General features: G+C 39.7%; 1 long non-coding RNA gene across 1 annotated transcript; it reads right to left on the bottom strand.

Annotated features, from left to right (window-relative positions):
* Positions 1-8982: 8982 nt before the first annotated feature.
* On the bottom strand, positions 8983-11195 carry LOC122461573. The gene is made up of 3 exons (XR_006283529.1): positions 10883-11195; positions 9695-9829; positions 8983-9263 (listed from the first exon to the last, which is right to left on the bottom strand). It is a non-coding gene; the product is annotated as an uncharacterized LOC122461573 (long non-coding RNA).
* Between the last annotated feature and the right edge of the window lie 8305 nt (positions 11196-19500).

Below are 19500 nucleotides of genomic sequence, written 5' to 3'. Positions count from 1 at the left end.
GCACACTTTGAGGATTGATTTCGAAAGATTTGAAGACATATCAAAAGATATCTTGCCTGATACTAACTACGAAGAAGCCCCCCAGTCCCGCAAGCGAATCAGGAAAAAACAAGCAAATGAGAGCAGTGCAACAGAAACAGCATTGAATCCTAGAGACAAATTTCACTTATCTACCTAGAACGCTATAATTGATACACTTGAAGCTCATATGAAGAGGAGAGGTGAAGTGTACAACGAAGTATCAAGTAGATTTTCTTTTCTAAACAACATGGACTTATCTGACGAACAATATTCAAAAGGTTTCCAAAACCTAGATGACTCATACCCTGTTGACTTGAACATGAATCTCTGTGGAGAAGTACGGCAGTTCCACTGTTATATGCGCGCAAAGTTTAATGAAACAGGAAAAATGAAATTCAGTCACATTGATCTTCATGACACAATATTGAAAGACGGAATACAATGTGTATTTCCAAATGTAGAGATCACACTACGTATTTTTCTAACATTGATGATACTAACTGCTCTGCAGAATGCTCTTTTTCTCAGCTGAAAAGAATAAAAAACCCGCAGAGAACAACAATGCATCAGGACAGACTTGATTCACTTTCCCTATTGTGTACAGAAGGGGACATGCTTCTTCAAGTCAGCTTCAATGAACTTATCCAGAATTTTACAATCAGAAAATCTAGAAAGAAGCTATTTTAATTTCAGCATACACGTAAGTTGTGTCATTTCGAAAAATAAAATTTTATTTTACGGGATAGTATTGTTTTTATTTTGAATTACATGGGGCGGGGGGAGGGCAACCATAATCTTTTCAGTGCTTAGGGCCTCTAAAGGTCTTAATTTGGCCCTGCCTGTTAGGTTCACTCCCTCTGGGGCACCTGGCATGGGCCACTGGCGGTAGACAGGATACTGGGCTGGGTGGACCTTTGGTCTGATCCAATATGGCCATTCTTATGTTCTTATGTTTAAATTCTTTGTGAAATTGCATCGATTTAGACAAAATTGTTTGAAACAGTTGGAAAGAGCATTTCAAAATGGTGGAAAATGTCCTCTTTTTAACACTTTCAGAATGAAATGTTAAAACTTTTCATTTCAAAGTGACTTTTTGTTTCAAACCTTACTTATTTTTATATATAATTTTAAATAAAACAGCTGATATAGAAATGTTTCAATTGACTAAACTTAAAAAAATGGAATTTCATTTTATGAAAAATTTCAAGGTGGGGAGAAAGACAGATTTTCCATACTCCTGTGTGATGCAGACTGGAAGGAAGTGGGTGGATCTGTGGCAAAGACTCCACCTGGAATGGTCAGATCTGTTACTGAGCCTACAGCGGTCCCAGTGGTCAGTGTTTTTTCCAGAGGGCTCCAATTCAGAATCCAAGACAAACATGCATCCCAGGAACAGGGAGTTAGCTGAAGCCTCCATTTGAAAAGGTTAATTTTACAGGGAACCTGAACCAACTCTTATTCTGAACTTTAGAATAGGTTGGATAATTTTATAAATCCTTTTCAATTTTTGTCCCTCTTCACTTCTCCTTATGGCCCTTGCCAGAAATATAAAGTGCCAAAATATTACAAGTAACATGTGTTCTCATGAGACTTCCAGCCTACTTTTACAGGCTCCAGGTGTTAAGAAAAGCATTTAAACTCTTGGCCACTTATCCAAACCTTTTCATTCCTATCTTCAAACTGACACATTAGTTATTCACATGACCCCATGGAAGAGAAATAGAACTCTGCCTCATTTGGCAAGCATGATACAGTATACTTGCTGGAATAAACAGTGCACAGTATGCTCATTAGATACAGTGTATAGGGAGCTCTCCTACTTGTGATTTTTAAGCAGATCTTCCAAGTAACTCTGAAATCTAAATGTAAAATCTGGGACATCATGAAGAGGTGATCCAGGCTCCTGAGAATTCTGGGTCCATAAATCAATGAATGGATTATGCTGATCCATATACAGAGCCTGGTAATCTGTGACAGATGCTAGAGTGATATTACATTTAATTTATTAAGTCATCCAAGTATAATTCTGTGGAAGTTAGTAATAGTCTTACCTTTATGTAACAGTTTAAGGAGAGAACACACCTGAACAGAGAACACTGCTTATACAAATATTAAAAAAAAATGCTGTAATCTTTGCTTATTTCCTTTACATCTTGCAATAGGTCTAAGGAAAGTGTCACACTAGGGCTTGTCTACTGGAGCATGCTGCAAAGCTAAATGGTATGTCCTAGTTTAAAACATCCGCTGGCAATATGCCTTTTCCTTCAGAAAGCAGCATATCAGAATGTGCAGTGTTTTTAAATATGTAGTGGGAAGCCAGTCAGGAGAGGGGGCTGAAGAAGGTTCCAGGTATATGCATGAAGCAGAGAGCAAGAGCACATGAAGCAGAATAGTGATAAAGTTTTTCCTTATTCTAATAAAGTTCCTTGTTCAGTGTTCAAACATGGCAACTCTCTGTAATCCTTACCATTGGCACATATGGTATGACACTTGTCCCAAATTGTTATAGCTTGCCATGCAAGACACTTTGAGTAGATCCATAATAATAAGACCTAGCTCTTACTTCTCGTTAGTAGATCTCAAAGTGCATTACAAAATAGGCCAGTATCACTAGCCCCATTTTACAGATAGGGAAACTGAGGTAGAGAGAGGGGAAGTAACTTGCCCTAAATCAGTGGCAGAGTCAGGCATAGACCTAGGTCTGCTGAGTCCCAGTCCAGTGCTTTATCCACTAGGCCACACCAATAATTAAAAGGTGGTGGTGGTGCAGGGAGGGAATCACTGAAAGTTACCAGGGTCAGTGTACTACAGGGAGGAAAGAGCACTTGAAATACACTGCCAATGCAATTTCTTCAAAATGTCATGACAGTCTTGCCAGTAATTAATATTTGCCCTTATGCAGTAACTCTTACAGAATACCTGCTCTACCACTAAGAGAGCTTAGAATAGGCACTGCTAAGATGAGTCTATTAAGTGTGATGGTTGCTTCTACATTAAAGTGTGTCAAATGTTTGTCTCAGTGATACAGGTATCAAGCAGACATGTGGAAGGCATTACATGCTGAAAGTGTCTCAGCTATGCTCATTTTAATAATTTGGAAGCACTAGGAACACACCATGAAAAGTGACTCTGCCACAGGGCATTCAGCTGTCAAATTATGTAGCAATTGGAAGTCAGTGTGAGTATCCAAAAAAGGAAAGGAAGATGTGTAGGAGTTACTGCAAGTTATTTGCAATATACAAAAGCAAATTCCTTGCCCATACAAAAACCAGAGATTAGGCCAGATTCCCAATTGGTATAGCTCTATTGAATTTAATGGCGTTATGACCATTTATACCCACTTGTGATGGACCCCATGGGAAGCCACCTGACATGCTGAGATACCACTGAGTCTACCTGTTCTGTCAGCATAGGCCCCCTTTAACCTGTCTTGCTGAGCCAGGCTCTTAAAACCCCCTCTAACACACACACACACACACGCAGGGCCACACCCAGCTGCAGATCAGCTCTAGGAAGACTCGCTTAAGGGACTTGCTTGAGCACTCTGATGTCCACCTCCTTTGGAGTACAGACCCAAAGATATATTATGAAATTTGCTCCCTCCCTCAATGTGGGGCAAGAAGTGTGCACACCTCTCCCCCCATTTAGAAGTTACAGAAACTGGGTTTAATAAACAAAACAAGTTTTATTAACTATAAAAGGCAGATTTTAAGTGGTAAAAGGGGTAATAAAGAACAAAGCAGATTATTAAGCAAATGAAATCAAACATGCAAACTAAGCTAGTTTCACTAAAGAAACTGGTTACAAATAGTATTTCTTACCCTAGATATTGTTGCAGGCAGTTTGCAAAGCTTCTGTGGTTCAGTTATATTCCTTTTCAGACTAGACCTCTGTCTGAGTCTGGACTCCCGCCCCACCTTCCCTTTTGCAGTCTTTTCTCTTGGGTAGACAGGCCATGGAGAGGCGGAGCCCTGTTTGTCTTCCTCCCCACCCTTAAATAGTATTTACATGAGGTGGGAATTGTTTGTTTCCCCAAACTTGACCCCCCCCCTTCCCATGGAAAGGAACAAGAAGTCCCAGGTAAGGTTTTAGTATCAGCCAACAAGACCACATGACCCTGTAGTATCGCAGCGTCCATGAGTCAGTGGCAGTATGGAGCGTCCACAGGAAGGCCAAGCTTTTCAGTCTATTGTCCTTGCTGATGGGCCATCCACCATGTCTGGTTTTTCTGTTGTACCTGAAGTGTTAGCAATGGGCATCACCCAAAGTAGCATACTTGAAATACAGATACATAGTCAATATTCCTAACCTCAGATACAGAAATGATACAGGCATACAAATTGAATAATCATATTCAGTAAATCATAACCTTTCCAATGTTCTCACATGAGCCACCTGGCATAAAGTATATGTCATATTTTCATAAGGAATATTGAATGCAATGTCACACTACTCTTTGTTTTATTACACAAGCAAAGTAGATAATATGGAATGTGAAGCAGTATCAAATCTCATGGAAATATAAGTAGGCTTGGCAGAATGCAATTTTAAAAATAATGTTGATAAGCATATTTTCTATTTTCAGAGTTGTGCAAAATTATGGGTTTTAAGCAATTTTTTGATCAATTTAAATTTTTACTGTTGTGGGAAAATTATGAGGGGGTGAGAGGAATCAGACAATTGTAATTTACTGACAATAGATTCAAGAGGATAAATCTTTATAACTGTTTAAACAAATTATATACTACTATGTACAAAGTAAATAGCCTTAAACCAAGTTCTAATAAGTTCTCAGTCTTTACATTTCAATCATCATCAAAAGATTGATTCATCAGTTTGTATGTGTATACAGTGAAATCATTTATCTATGTTTACAAAAATGTAACCTTTCCAAGCTTTTAAAGATTTAAGACAAAAAATAATCGACATATGGATGAAAGCAGCAGAGAGGACTGTTTCAGCACAGAGAACAGGGCTTCTGGTAGCAGTTTTCAGAAGCTATTAGTGCTGGGTAAAAATTGGACAGATAATTTCTCAAAACATTTTGAAAGTAATTTTCATTCTGCATGTTTCACAAAGGAACAGTTTGTTCTTTTTTAACAAAAGAACTTTCTGTAAAAGAGTTTGAATAAAGTATCTAAAAATGTTTCCCTTCCCCTCCCCACTTTTCTCCCTTTTGCTCCTAAAAGGGGTGAGGGAGCAGAAAGGGAGGAAAAGGAGGGGGTGGGGGATGAAAAGCCAGTAAATATTTGTTTGCCAGTTTCACAACCACCAACATCCCCCAAAATTTGTTTAATTCACAAAAATTTCCAATTTTGAAAAAAAGGCCAGTTTTTCGAAAAAACCTTTTCCTTTGGAAAATTGACCAGTTCAACATATATTTTCAGCATATTCTGTTTGTAGAAGGGCATAAAATACTAGTATACATTTCCAAAGATGCTTTGCCACTGTATTCTTAGTAATCTACAGCCAGATGCCCTTACAGAAGCCCTCCTGTTGACAGAGCACAGGAGTTTGGTTGGTATAACTGCCTCACTCAGGGGTATGGATTTTCCACACCCCTGAGCAATGTAATTCTACTGACATGTTTGTAGTGTAGACCAAGGCTGAGTACACTGAAATCAATGGGCGTACTCATATCATAAGGTACTGCTCAATATGAGTAAGGGTAGGACAATGTGGCCCTGTAGAGCATCTCAAAATAGGAACCTTAACCCTCTTTGGGTATCTTCTGCTTAAATCTTTGCTGTCCCCATTGCTTTATATTCCATGGGCTATAGCATGGCTTTTAAGCCACAGCATACAATAGGTGGAGGTAGGGTTCTGTAGGGATACTCCATGGAGTGCTTGGGGTGCACCTGAGGCGCTCATACAGCAGCATCCACTGTTTTCCTCTTTAGTAGGGGGCCTTGCATGTTCCCCCAGAGATAGCTCAGCTCTACCATAATGTGGAAGGCTGGAGAGAGCCATGGGCCAGGCCTCGCCTTCCCCTTTTAGGGTTAGTAGTGTTGCTGCTGCCAGTGCTAGACACTCCTGGTCTGTTTCCAAATGTTTAGAAGGGAGGACAAGGACTATAATTTGGGGCTGGCTCCTATGCAAGAGCTTAAGGGCCAGGGGGGAGGGGCGGGGGTGGTGGTCATAGGCATAGTTTGACTTCTATATTTGGGGACAACAGGCTTAATACTGGTGACCCAATTATGGGTCAATATGGTCCCATATGATGTAATTTGTTATATATTTTTATAAAGCATACTGAAGACAGCCAGCATCCCCCCAAAATAGGGTAAAAGAACAAGAAGGTGGCAAAGTCAAACACTCAGAAAAGTTAGGAAATGCCAGAATTAACAGTGTCTGTGAACACAGCACTATGAAAGTCTTTAATTACATGATCACACACTTTTTTCCAAAGGACTCCCGAGTTCAGATCCTTTCAGAATGTAGCAAACTGCCATAGCCTTCTGCTTTTCTGTCTGTCTCTGACTTATGCTCTGCTAGATTTCATGCCAATGTTAACTATGAACAGCTGAGATCTAAATCCCTGGGAAAAAAAAATAACTGATGACACTATTTACCCAAATAAATAAGATGCAATGCACCAGTTCGTTTCAATACTGAACAGGAAGTGAAAAAAAAATGGTGGACAAGTAAATCTACTAAAAGAGAGGTGTGTTTGGTTTTCAAACACATTGAAATGGTGAAATTAGGGTTTCTGGTCCACCTTTTTTAATAAGGTCTACTTCCCTAGCCTGCCTTGTACAACAGATGCATCAAATAAAAAAGTGATAGCTCAATGACAGTATATATTAATGGGCGTCCTTCTCAAAATGGTATACCCTTCTGTCCTTTTTTCAGCTCCAAACCAATTCTCTGCCTGATAGAACATTCCTGTCACCAATCATGCCATCATTTAGGGCCTGATCCTAAGAGATGCTGGCAAATATAGGTGTTCAACAGCCTTCAGAATTAGGACTGATCAAATATAGAAAAAAAAATATTTTTCCATGAATCTCTATAGTACCCATGAACCTCCAACCTCTATTCTACCAATAATATGAGGCTGAATGCCCCAAAATAATATTCAGATAAATTTGACCAAAAACTGAAAAATTCACCAAATAGTCAACCAGCTCTACTCAGAATCAGATCCTTATACTGAAAAGTTCTGTGGAAAGGAATCTGTCACTTTTGTTTGTAAAGACCCAGGCATATTTATGAAACTGTAACAGTGCAGCCAGTGTTCAATGTGCCGAAATCACTGCTAACAGCCTATATCTGGGAAAGGCTATGTTCCACTTCTGCATTCGAAGCTGAAGAAGATTGTCCCATGGGTTTTCAACAATTTAATGTTTGCTGGGGAGGAGGGGGGCGTTGATCCTTCACAGCATAAAAACAATGCTTCATAACCATGTTAATCACCACCTCAGAGGTTCTCCTAATGTGAGCTCAATCTTGTTATTCATGTTTGGGCAGGGCCGGCCCACAACATTTTGGCAACTGAGGCAGGGAGCTCAAATGATGCCCCCATGCCCTCTCGCTTGGGCCAAAACTTTGAAAGGTCTCAATTCTGCCTTTTCCTGTTGTACTCCTCTCATGGTACTTGTCGCAGGGCGGCGACTCACTGCTGCAGCACCTCCTACTGGTTGTCCAGGGAATTAGCTCTTTTCACCCAGGAGCACCCTCTGCCAGTTGGTGTCTCACCTGCCGTTGGCCCTGTCCCCCTCCCGGACCCCAGTGCCCTTCTAGATTAGGGTTCTGCCCCCTGGCATTACCCCCTCAGTCTGGGTCTCCCCTCTCAGGGGAACCCCCAACCCCCTATCCCTCCCATGCCTTAGTGGCTACTGTCAGTCATCATCTAGCCCCTGCTCCCTGGGGCAGACTGCAGTCTGTACCACTCATCATGGCCTCTGTCTAGGTCTGGGCTGCTCCTTTGCAGCCTTAGTACCCTTTCATGGGCCTTTACCTCAGCCTGCAGCTCTGCTAGGCTAGAGCTCCCCAGCTCTCTCTGCCCTTCCCCAGCACTGCCTCGGCCTACAGCTCTGCTAGGCTGGCGCTCCCCAGCTCCCTCTGCCCTTCCCCAGCACTGCTCTGCCCTCGGTACCTTCCTCATGCTTCCCAAGCAGCCAGGTCCTCCTCTCTCCACGTAGAGAGAGAGGGGGGTCTCTCCTGCTGGCCCACTGCCCTCTTATAAGGGCCAGCTGGGCCCTAATTACACAGGCTACTGCTGTGGCTGTTTTCCCAAACAGCCCAGCTTTTTCCCCTCTCAGGGCTGTTTTAAGCCCTTCAAGGTATGGCGGGGGGGACCACCCCACCACGGTACTGCTCTGCTACCTACCCCAATAAAGGAGAACTAACAATTAAAATGCCTTCTTCAAAAATTTTAAGTAACACTTAACTTTCAAACGCCTGAACAGCAAATGTAACTTTTCTTGTCTCCATAGTAAACACTGGCATTTTTATCTGTTTGAATAATCAAAGTGGTGCTTTCCATGCCTTCCTGGTTGCAAAGACTTGAACTGCTTCCTGAAGCTCCACAGTCTGGGCCAGCTCATGCTCTATTGAGATGGTTGCAAGGCCGACGAGCCTCTGTGGATAAGAAGCCTGTCAGTCACAGAGAGTAGGCTCACCACAGCCCAGATGGTGAGAAGTATTTGACCTGCTCCCTAAATCAAACAGAGGTGTATTTGCTGAGCAGCCTTACAGTTGCTCCATATTTGAGCAGGACTGTATCTTTAGTCTATAAGAAATGTTCAGATATTCCTCAATAAAACTAGACATGATGGGTGAAATCCTGACTGCACTGAGAGAAAGCCCCTTGTCTTCAATTGAGTCAACATCTCACCCCTTGTGTTTAAGCTTATCTATGCATATACAATAGTAAAGGTGGCATAAGTGATCTTAACAGTGTATTTCCAGGTATTTCAGTGTTTGGTTCTATTATATTTACCCTTAACTCTGAAATTCCTGGTTTCCAATGTTTATTTTTTGATAATTACAAAGTTCTTGTCATGTCTTGTATTAATACATAGTTGTAATCTTAATTCCAGTGATACAATGTGTTTTCTGGGTATTTAATTACTTTAATCATATTACGGTTAAGTACTAGAGCCAAATTCACTATTGGTATAAACAGATGCAACTCATGGAGAAGGAAGAGGTGCAGAGATATTTTCATCATGCTGGCAATGCCTGAGGTAGCCATGGAATCAAAGATAGCTGAGCCTGGGTCCATTTCCAGTGTGTCCCTAGAACAGACCAAAAGATATGGTTCTGCTGGTCCATTGACCATTCATGCCTGGGTTCTCTCACCTGGTGCAGGTGTCTTCATGTATATTGTTCTCAATCACTTCTGTGGGCAGTCAGCTGGTTCATTACTTCCAGATAGCTACAGATTCTCTGGGTATAACCCAGAATACCATGGATGCTACTACAGCCATGCTCTTGACCTCATATTTGGATTTATTTTAGCTACTTAAGAAGTTCAGATTACTAATAGAATGGTCCAACCTTGCATGTTTTGATACACAGGATATTCCACACCTAAATTAGCACCAAGGGAAATTTGTTTGTTTACAGCCACAGAGAACAAGGAATCCCATTGATTTTTGTGGTCTCATTGGTGCTAGGCACAGCTGAACACCCACTGCCCTCCTTGCCCGAATACCAATCAGCTTACCAACACACATTAGTAGCTGTCATCCTCCATTGGCTGTTTCCTGTCCCTGGAGGTTTAATGGTGATCTGAGAGCTGCAGTACTTGGGGTACAGACTGGAGAGGACGTGGCTGTGAACCAGTCCAGATTTGGACCTGCTGTAAGACATTTAATATTAGCTAAAGTGCTGTGAGGAAGGCCAAGAAATATAGCTTGTTCTAGGCCATACAAAAATCAATCCAGCAGGTTAATCCAGACTGCCTCATCCCTGTAACTGTTACATTAACCAATCCCTAGGTTGAGTTTGGCATTTTCTTTATGGATAATACCATATTAACTAAAAAGTACTCCCCTGAAAAATCAGAATTTGCCCTGCACCCCCCTTATTTAATTGATGAATTTAATTTTAATTTAATGAATTGGGTTTCAACATATCTGGTAACTGAAGTTTGCATTTCTAATATATAGACAGACAAATATGGTTAATATTTATTGAATAGGTTTTAATGAACAAGAATCAAAAATCTTTTTGAAAAAAATTGTTTACTAATAATGATTAACATTTTAATATATTGTTAGAGATTGAGAATGTCTTCTTCAATATGGCATTTTTTCAGAACTAAATCAAAGAAATGGAAGGCTGTGTGATGGGGCCCACTTGCCATTTGTGAGTGCCCCTGCCAGTGGGCGAGGTGCATCTATCTCAGTGCCCTCAGTACAGTCTGTCTACAGCCCTGTCCCTGAACTCAATCCTCAATCAGTCCAACAGGGCCTATCACAGTACCCCAGTGGTCTCTCAGCCCCTTCTGGGCTCTCTCTCAATTATCCCTGCTCTGGTGTGGAGCAGTGCCCCCAGGGCTTCCTCCCTGGAGACTCTTCATCTGTTGTGCCCAGCTCTCCAGCTGAGTCACTCTTGACAGTTTAGTCCCCTTCTGGGGTGTTATCAAAAGTCCTGCAAATACTGACCTTCTTTCTGGGGCTTCAGGCCCTTCCCTCGGTTACTTCCCTTCTCAGGGCTTAAGCCATTTCCCAAGTGGCTTGGGGGCAGGGGAGGGAGAAGAGGAGAGGGAGAACCTAGGCCCACCCACTACTCTGGGTCCTGACTCAGGGACCCTATAAGTAGCAGCCACTTACTGTGTCCCTTTACTAATTGCTGCATTGCTGCATTTCCCTGGGCCACTTCCCCACAGCCCCAGTACCTTCACCCTTACCTCAGGGCCAAAGTCTTTCTTGAATCCCTGCATCCAGCCAGGAGTACCAATTTTGTTCCTCTTGCTCCAGCCAACAACTGAATGTGCTCTGTCCAACAGCTCCTTTTATATGAACTTGCTGTACTCTGATTGGCTGATCTCTGCAATCTCTCTCCAATTGGCTACTTCCCCACAGCTGTTCTGCACAGGTTGGAAGACTCACTTCTACTGCTCTTTTCCTGGGGCATGGTGTGGTAGGACACGAGGCCTCCAGCAGCAGGCCTCTGAGCTTGGTATACCCTGTCACAGTCTGGAAGGGACTTTGAGCATTCATCGACTCCAGTGTGCTGAGGCAGGATTAAGTATACTTCATATATAAATATTTACTTTAGCCCCTCCTGATGTTTTTTGGTTATTTGTGTTTGGGTCCCATCCCCCCCTTTATGTCTTTTGCCTTCAAGAAAAATTCAGTATCATCGGTGATTAAAATGAAAAGAAGGATTACAAACAATTGAACAACCTTCTACAAGGAGTCAGCTTATTCCTATTAAGACCATCCCGGATTTAGCATCCCTGACACATTTGATGTAACCAGTTCTGCTTAAAATAAATCTCAATAAGTGTGTTGAATACTGACCGTATCATAATGGTTCATTTCAGGCAACAGAAATTAGTCCAGTATCCAACCTTTCATTATTAGATTTTCAAACTAATTAAGCATGTGAACAAGAACTTATTTGCATGAATGGCCACCAATTGTGAATAACACCTATGGTTTTCATCAGTAGATCTCAAAGCACTTTGCAATCTGTAATGCATTTATCCTCACAACACCCAGTGAGGTAGGGCTGTGCTATTATTCCCCATTTTACAAATGGGGAACAAGGCACGGAGAGGCTAAGCAATGGAGCAGGGAATTGAAGCCACGTTTCCCAAAACCTAGGCTAGTGCCCTAACCACTGAACCATTCTTCCTCTCATAAGAGTTATGAATGGCAGTTGCTCAGAACCAGAACAAATGTTCAGAAACACTTTTTGCAGTATTTGCCCAGCTCTGTGGACAACTGAAATTCTTCAGAGATTATTTAAACTAAAGACACCATACTTATGGATATTTATCACTCACTGGATTCTTTTTCCAGTCTTCTTGAAGTATAAAGATAGCTCTCTCCCCTGGCAAATGCACCAAATATCTACATTATCAAGGTTTATCACAAATTAATTTGAGCCCATGGCATGTGTTAGCTCACACTTTCATCACTGGGAGGCTCTATTACCACTAGAAAAAATTTTTAAATGGTTTGTGGTAGCCAGAGCATGGCATAGAAAAGCACAAAAAATTAAGACCACAGTCAATAACCACTCATGACTCCCTACATATGGCTGGAAGATGGTACTCATAGATATTGTTTAGAATTTCTCCAGCTCTGCAGTAGCTTCTAGATTCCACTGGGTGGTGATTAAACAACTCAGTGTTTATATTTCCCTGTTCAGGTCAGGGTCAGGTTGCAGATGTCCTGTGTGCAGGAGAACAAAGTTCAGAGTCCTTCCAGACTGGTCAGCATGAAGCTTGGGGAATCCTTAGCTATCAGAGGTGAATTCTTTTAGTCTGTTCTTTTCAAACCTTTGAAGCATTCTTTTATGAGATGAAGAAACAATTTGATGGGGGGGGGGGGGGAGAAGGGAAAGTATTATCTTTTTCTACACAGTATCTTTACCTCCTTCCCTCCTCCGGAGATTGTCATCAGTTCCAGAGCCGGAATAGCTCAACCATATTTGCTCCAAAAAGTGATTTCTGTGAATGTGACGACTGATTAGATCTGTTCAAAAACCAAAAAAGGAATAAAATTTCATTGCACTGAATGGCCAGAGACAATGTCCCAGATTCCTCAACAAATTCAGTCCTGTAAAGATAGTAATGGTAATGTTCTTTTTGTAACGGGGCATGGGTCAATATTATAAACACTCAATTTACTGTAATAGCCGTCTGCTGCTGGCCAGCCTTACTGATGTATGTCAGTTATCAGCTCTGGAAGTGTGGTACTGTGAAAGGGAGACATTCAAGGAGAATTATTTGAAAACAGAAAATTGTCCTGCCTGTCAGAAATGTCAGAGAACTAAGAATTGGTTTGCAACACTGCCGAGGGGAGGAATGTCACATTTAACTCTGCTACTGAAGAAATAAAATCCTGTGAATGAAATTCCACAAATGGTAAAAAAAAAGCCTTCCTTTTTATTAGTTTTTTAAAATGATTTCCCAACCACGCTAATGGGTTTGCCTTTTTGGAGGGGGTCAGAGGGTGGGAATTGTGCTAGCCACAGCTATCAGTCCCATGTACACCCAATTTATAAATAGTACTTTATTAAAATCAGTTAGACATATCAGGGAGTGATGGATTTACATCTGTGCCATTAATAGAAGAGTTCAGATTGTTTGTTATTTTGCTTGGAACATACGGGTACATTTTTCACTAACATACAAATCACTAGAAAAATATTTATTATTTAGACAGTTTTTATATAATTGTATCTAATCTGAATAATAAGCCTGTGCTCTGCATTAGCAATAGAAGCTGGGATGGTACTAAAGGATATTATATCCGTATTTAAAACAGAACTAGATTGTACTTTCATAAGAAGAGGAGATTCTGATTTGGGGGACTGACACAGAAGGAGAGCGCTGCCTCTCAGACAAAATCCTCCCATTCACCTTGGGAGCTTGCAGAAGTTCCACAGATACAGCTGCACATGATTCATTCTCTGTAGAAATCTATAGGCAGAGAAGGGAGTTGCAGAGGTGAAACAGGGCCAAGCCGTGCTGTGACATCATTTCCTGCGGAGGCCATGGATATCCCAAGAGATACCTGCGTCAGAATCAATGCTGCTTCAAGAAGCATTAACTGCCAGTGGGTCTGACTATGGCGCACAAACAAGAGGGAGCTCACCAATGGCAAAGTCATTTCTGAAGGAGATGGGGGCCAAAAAGCACCACAGAGGGCTCAGGCTTGTGCCTTGTCAGATATGAGGCTTCCTTTTCCCTTAATTACATCTCTAAAATCTACATCATTGGGAAGCCACTCCCCTTGCCATACCCATCTCCTCCAGATCCTCTAGGTTATAGCACAGTTACTTGGAATGTCTTCCAGCCTGTGGAATTTCTGGATCTCTCTGCCTCCGCAGCCAATGTTTTCAAGTGAAATGGGCAGGAGAACTGTCCCTTATTTTCTTTAATTGTTACCACTCCATCAGCCTCTCTAAAATTTTACCATCTTTCTTCATGTACTGTTACGTACAACCCAGTTCTCACCATTAGCTGCATCTGTATTTGACGTGTTTTATTATACAGCTTTTAAGAAACCCAAGATGTTTTGAAACAATACACAACTTAGAATTGGATGCTAGATTGTATACTTCCTATTGGAGACTCAGCTTATGTCTTTTCCACCTGCTGAGATCTCTCTTTTCCACCTGCTGAGAGCAGGACAAAAAACCAGACATCTTTCCTCAGCCCCAGAAATCAAATTGTTCTACTTCATATTAGCATCAGCAAAAAATTAATATTAAGATCTCCTGCCCACGTTTGATCAAGCATATGCATTCTCTTTCCTATTCTCCAATTCTTGTAGCCTTATTAGAAAGACAAACCATAACATCTTGCATGGTTTCAAAGTATACCTGTGACAAAAGTAAATACTAACTTTAAAACAATTCACCTCACAGAAACATAAAAAGCAAAACAAAACAAAAATGGGTAACTACATTCAATTTTACCTTTGTGAGATGATTCTTCTCAGGGGTTTGTCATTTATGTAGTATTTGAATTCAGTATAAGACTACTTCTGTATATTTGTTTTAGATAACTGGTGTAAATATTTTACTTTGGATTGACACTGCAGAAGAGATCAGAAAGAAAACCGTTGACGGGTACATACCACTGGCAGATCTTCAGGTGAATCACCTCCTTCTCACCTCACAAGAGAAAGTGATATGCTGACAGGCTGACACTTTGGTTATATCATTCCATACTTAGCAGACACATGGAAAGACTTCCTCCCCATCCCCAATCTTTCATAATGTGAAAAAGAATTTGTCACTTGCAAAATATGCTATCTACACCCCACCACAGTCATTGCTGTTGGAGAAGCAGACAAAGGAACAAATTAGTTTTTTAAAGAACTGAATTTATTTTAAAGACAATTTGGAAGACTTAGTATCTGTTTAAACCAGATTTCAGCCTATTTCAGGTGTTCTGAAATTGTGGTCTGTGGACCACCAGTAGCCCGCAGAGCACTTCCTGGCGGTCTGCAGTGAGCTGGCTGATCACATGGTGCTGGCTTCTCCTTATTTCTTAAAATACAAGAAAAGACATTAAAATAATTGATGATAAAGTTTGCAGATGAGACAAAATTGGTAAAGTGGGAAATAATGATGGGGACAGGTCAATTATACAGACCAAGCAGTCTTGCTGGGTAAGGTGAGGAACATGAATTTTAACAATATGCACTTTAAAACAGCCAAATGCAAGAAACAAAGAATGTAGGTCACATTTACAAGATGGGAGATTGCATCCTGGAAAGCAGAGACTCTGAAAAGGATTTAGTGGTCACAGTAACTAACCAACTGAACAATAGATAACTAACTGAACATCAGCTTCCAGTGTGGTAGATAAAAGGGCAAACACAATCTTTGGCTGAATAATCAGGGTAATGTCATATAGTAATAGGGAGTGGTATTACGCTGTCTATGGCATTAGTAGGGTTGCCAACCCTACAGGATTGCCATGGAGTCTCCAGGAATTAAAGATTAATCTTTAATTAAAGAGTATGTCATGTGATGAAACCTCCAGGGATAGTCCAACCAAAATTAGCGACCCTAGGCATTAGGGAGGCAATTACTGGAATACCGTGTCAAGTTCTTGTGTCAGCACTTCAGAAAGGATGTAGAAAAAATTAGAAAGGATTCAGAAAAGAGCTAAATGAATGCTCATAGGTCTGAGAGACCTGCCTGATAGCAACAGACAAAATAAGCTCAATCTATCTAGTTTAGCAAAGAAAAGGTTCAGAGGTGACTTGATCACAATCTACATTGGGAAGAGATTTCTGTTAGTAGACCACTCTTTTATCTAGCAGAAAAAGGCATAATGAGATCCAATGGTTAGCTGCTGAATCTAGACAAATTCCGATTAGACATAAGGTGCAAAATTTTAGTAGTCAGGATAATTAACCACTGTAACAACTTATCAAGGGACACAGTGAATTCTCTATCACTTGCAGTCTTTAAGACAAAACTGGACATCATTCTTAAAAGATATGCTATAGCTCAAACAGATGTTATAGGCCTGATGCAGAAATTACTCCTGTGTTATGCGGGAGATCACACTAGATTATCATAATGGCCTTTTGCGGGGGGGATTAAAAATGATTTCTTAAAAATTTAAATTGGATTTTTAAAATTTAAATTAAATGGAGTTTTATTAATAAACCTATTTTAAATTCTGATAACCTATGTTAAGGCCCAAACATATTGTAATCTGTTAAAATCACTTAAAGTAAATTTTAAAAAAATTAAGCAGCACATGTTTGCTGCCAACTTATGAAGAAAGTCAAACCACTAAACTCGTGTAAGTCACTGGCTAAGTACCTGGAACCAGAGTTTGTTGAAGTGTGAAACCAGCTTTTGACAGCAGTAGCCTCTTCTGCAGGTGAAGAGAAAATATATTCTTCATTTCAGTTTATCCAACTAACTCAGTTCAATGATTACTTCATTCAAAGTTAAGAAACCAATTGGAAGTAGAAAAAGCAGCTAACTGGTTTCCTTTTCCAATCTATGTACAAAAACTAGATGTGAAAGGACAAGATCTACTAGTTCTAAAATCTTGAAGGATATGGTGACCAGAAACAATCAGTTCAATTAATTAATGACAGATAATACTTGCTTTGTTTAATAAATCAATCAGTTTAAAATGTAAAACATGTTTTGATAAACTGTTATTTTTATGTTTTCAGCACTTTTAATGTAGATTTGTTTAATAAAAAAATTAAAATGCTGTGTTTGTGTATTTTTAATTGAATGTTATTTTCCATCCAAACAGAGCTTGACACAAATCACAAGTAAACAATTAATCATCTAGTAAATCACCATTTTCTAACATAAAAAATATAATAAAAAAAGAATCTCAATAAAGATAAGGTAAGCTATACAATTGCTTCAGTAAATGTGTATATATATAGTATATCCTCTAGGTTAGCAAAAAGAAGCACTAAATTTGGTGTTAAGGCTATATTTATTCACAAATGACATGTTTTAATTAGGGCTGTCAATTAATCGCAGTTAACTCATGCGATTAACTCAAAAAATTAATTGCGATTAAAAAAATTAATCACAATTAATCGCACTTATAACAATAGAACACCAATTGAAATTTATTACATATATTTGGATGTTTTTCTACATTTTCAATATTGATTTCAATTACAACACAGAATACAAAGTGCACAGTGCTCACTTTATATTATTATTTTTGATTACAAATATATGCTCTGTAAAAATGATAAACAAAGGAAATAATATTTTTCAATTCACCTCATACAAGTACTGAAGTGCAATTTCCTTACCTTAAAAGTGTAACTTACAAATGCAGATTTTTTTTGGTTACATAACTACGCTCAAAAACAAAACAGTGTAAAACTTTAGAGCCTACAAGTCCACGCAGTCATACTTCTTATTCTGCCAATTGCTAACACAAACAAGTTTGTTTACATTGACAGGAGATACTGTTGCCCGCTTCTTATTTACAATGTCACCTGAAAGTGAGAACAGGTGCTCACATGGCACTTTTGTAGCCAGCATTGCAAGGTATTTATGTGCCAGATATGCTAAACATTTGTATGCCCCTTCATGCTTTGGCCGCCATTCCAGGCTGATGATATTCATTAAAAAAATAAGGCATCAATAAAATTTGTGACTGTACTCCTTGGGGGGAGAATTGTATGTCTCCTGCTCTGTTTTATCCGCCTTCCGCATATATTTCATGTTATAGCAGTCTCGGATGATGACCCAGCATACGTTCGTTTTAAGAACACTTTCACAGCAGATTTGACAAAACGCAAAGGTACCGAAGTGAGATTTCTAAAAATAGCTAAAGCACTTGACCCAAGGTTTAAGAATCTGAAGTGCCCTCCAATATCTGAGAGGGAAGAGGTGTGGAGCATGCTTTTAGAAGTCTTAAAAGAGCAACACTCTGATGTGGAAACTACAGAACCCAAACCATCAAAAAAGAAAATCAACCTTCTGCTGGTGGCATCTGACTCAGATGATGAAAATGAACAGCTGTCGGTCCGCACTGCTTTGGATCATTATCGAGCAGAACCTGTCAGCACCATGGACTTATGTCCTCTGGAAAGGTGGTGGAAGCATGAAGGGACATATGAATCTTTAGAGCATCTGGCACGTAAATTTCTTGCAACGCCAGCTACAACAGTGCCTTGCAAATGCCTGTTCTCACTTTCAGGTGACATTGTAAACAAGAAGCAGGCTGCATTATCTCCTGCAAATTGTAACTAATCTTGTTTGTCTGAGTGATTGGCTGGCCAAGAAGTAGGACTGAGTGGACTTGTAGGCTCTAAAGTTTTACATTGTTTTATTTTTGAATGCAGTTTTTTATGTACATAATTTTACATTTGTAAGTTAAAACTTTCATGACAAAGAGATTGCACTATTGTACTTGTATGAAGTGATTTGAAAAATACAATATTTTTTTTACAGTGCAAATATTTGTAATAAAAATAAATATAAAGTGAGCACTCTACACTTTGCATTCTGTGTTGTAAATGAAATTAATACATTTGAAAATATAGTAAACATCCAAAAATATTTAAAATAAATGGTATTCTATTGTTGTTTCACAGCACGATTAATTTTTTTAATCGCTTGACAGCCCTAGTTTTAATGGTTGCCAACTAATGAGACTCAATCTTTCTTTAGGAAACTAACTATAAAGTACAAATTAAAAACATGATTAAAATTGATAATTTAAATCAAGGTTTCCTGCTTATTGATTTAATTCATGATTAAAATTGGTGATTTAAAGTCCTTTGATTTAAATCATTCCACCCTAGTCCTTTGTGGCTCTAAAATCTATGAATTACTCAAAACGATGAACAAAGATACCTTTTACAAGATTCCATGTTAAGTCATAATCCTTCTAATTAGTATCCGAAAGGAAATACTTTTTACACAATATATAATTATCCAGTGGGACTCACAGTCACAAGATATACATGCTATGGGCTAGATCTTCAACTTGTGTAAATTGTCACAGCTCAGTTGGAATCATGACAATGTACACTAGCTGACGATTGGACCTTAAGATTTGAGATTGATAAAATACTTCAACAGGTAATTAGAACACCCATTGTTACAATAGATATATTCAGAAGATATAAAAATACTCATGATTCATGGTATAACTCAACAACTAACTACCTTGATATAAGCAAGAAACTTCCCTACATGGGTAAGTGATTTCATAATTGACCTTCACAGGGCTTCTTGAAGTATCAGGTACAGGTCACTGTCATGGACAAGATACTAGAATAGATGGATTGCTGCTCTGACCCATTACGGCAATTCCTATGTTCC

This window comes from Chelonia mydas, chromosome 9 (genome assembly GCF_015237465.2).
Source record: "Chelonia mydas isolate rCheMyd1 chromosome 9, rCheMyd1.pri.v2, whole genome shotgun sequence".
NCBI lineage: Eukaryota > Metazoa > Chordata > Testudines > Cheloniidae > Chelonia > Chelonia mydas.
Note: the sequence above shows the minus strand (reverse complement) of the source record. Positions and strands in the feature narration are given on the sequence as shown.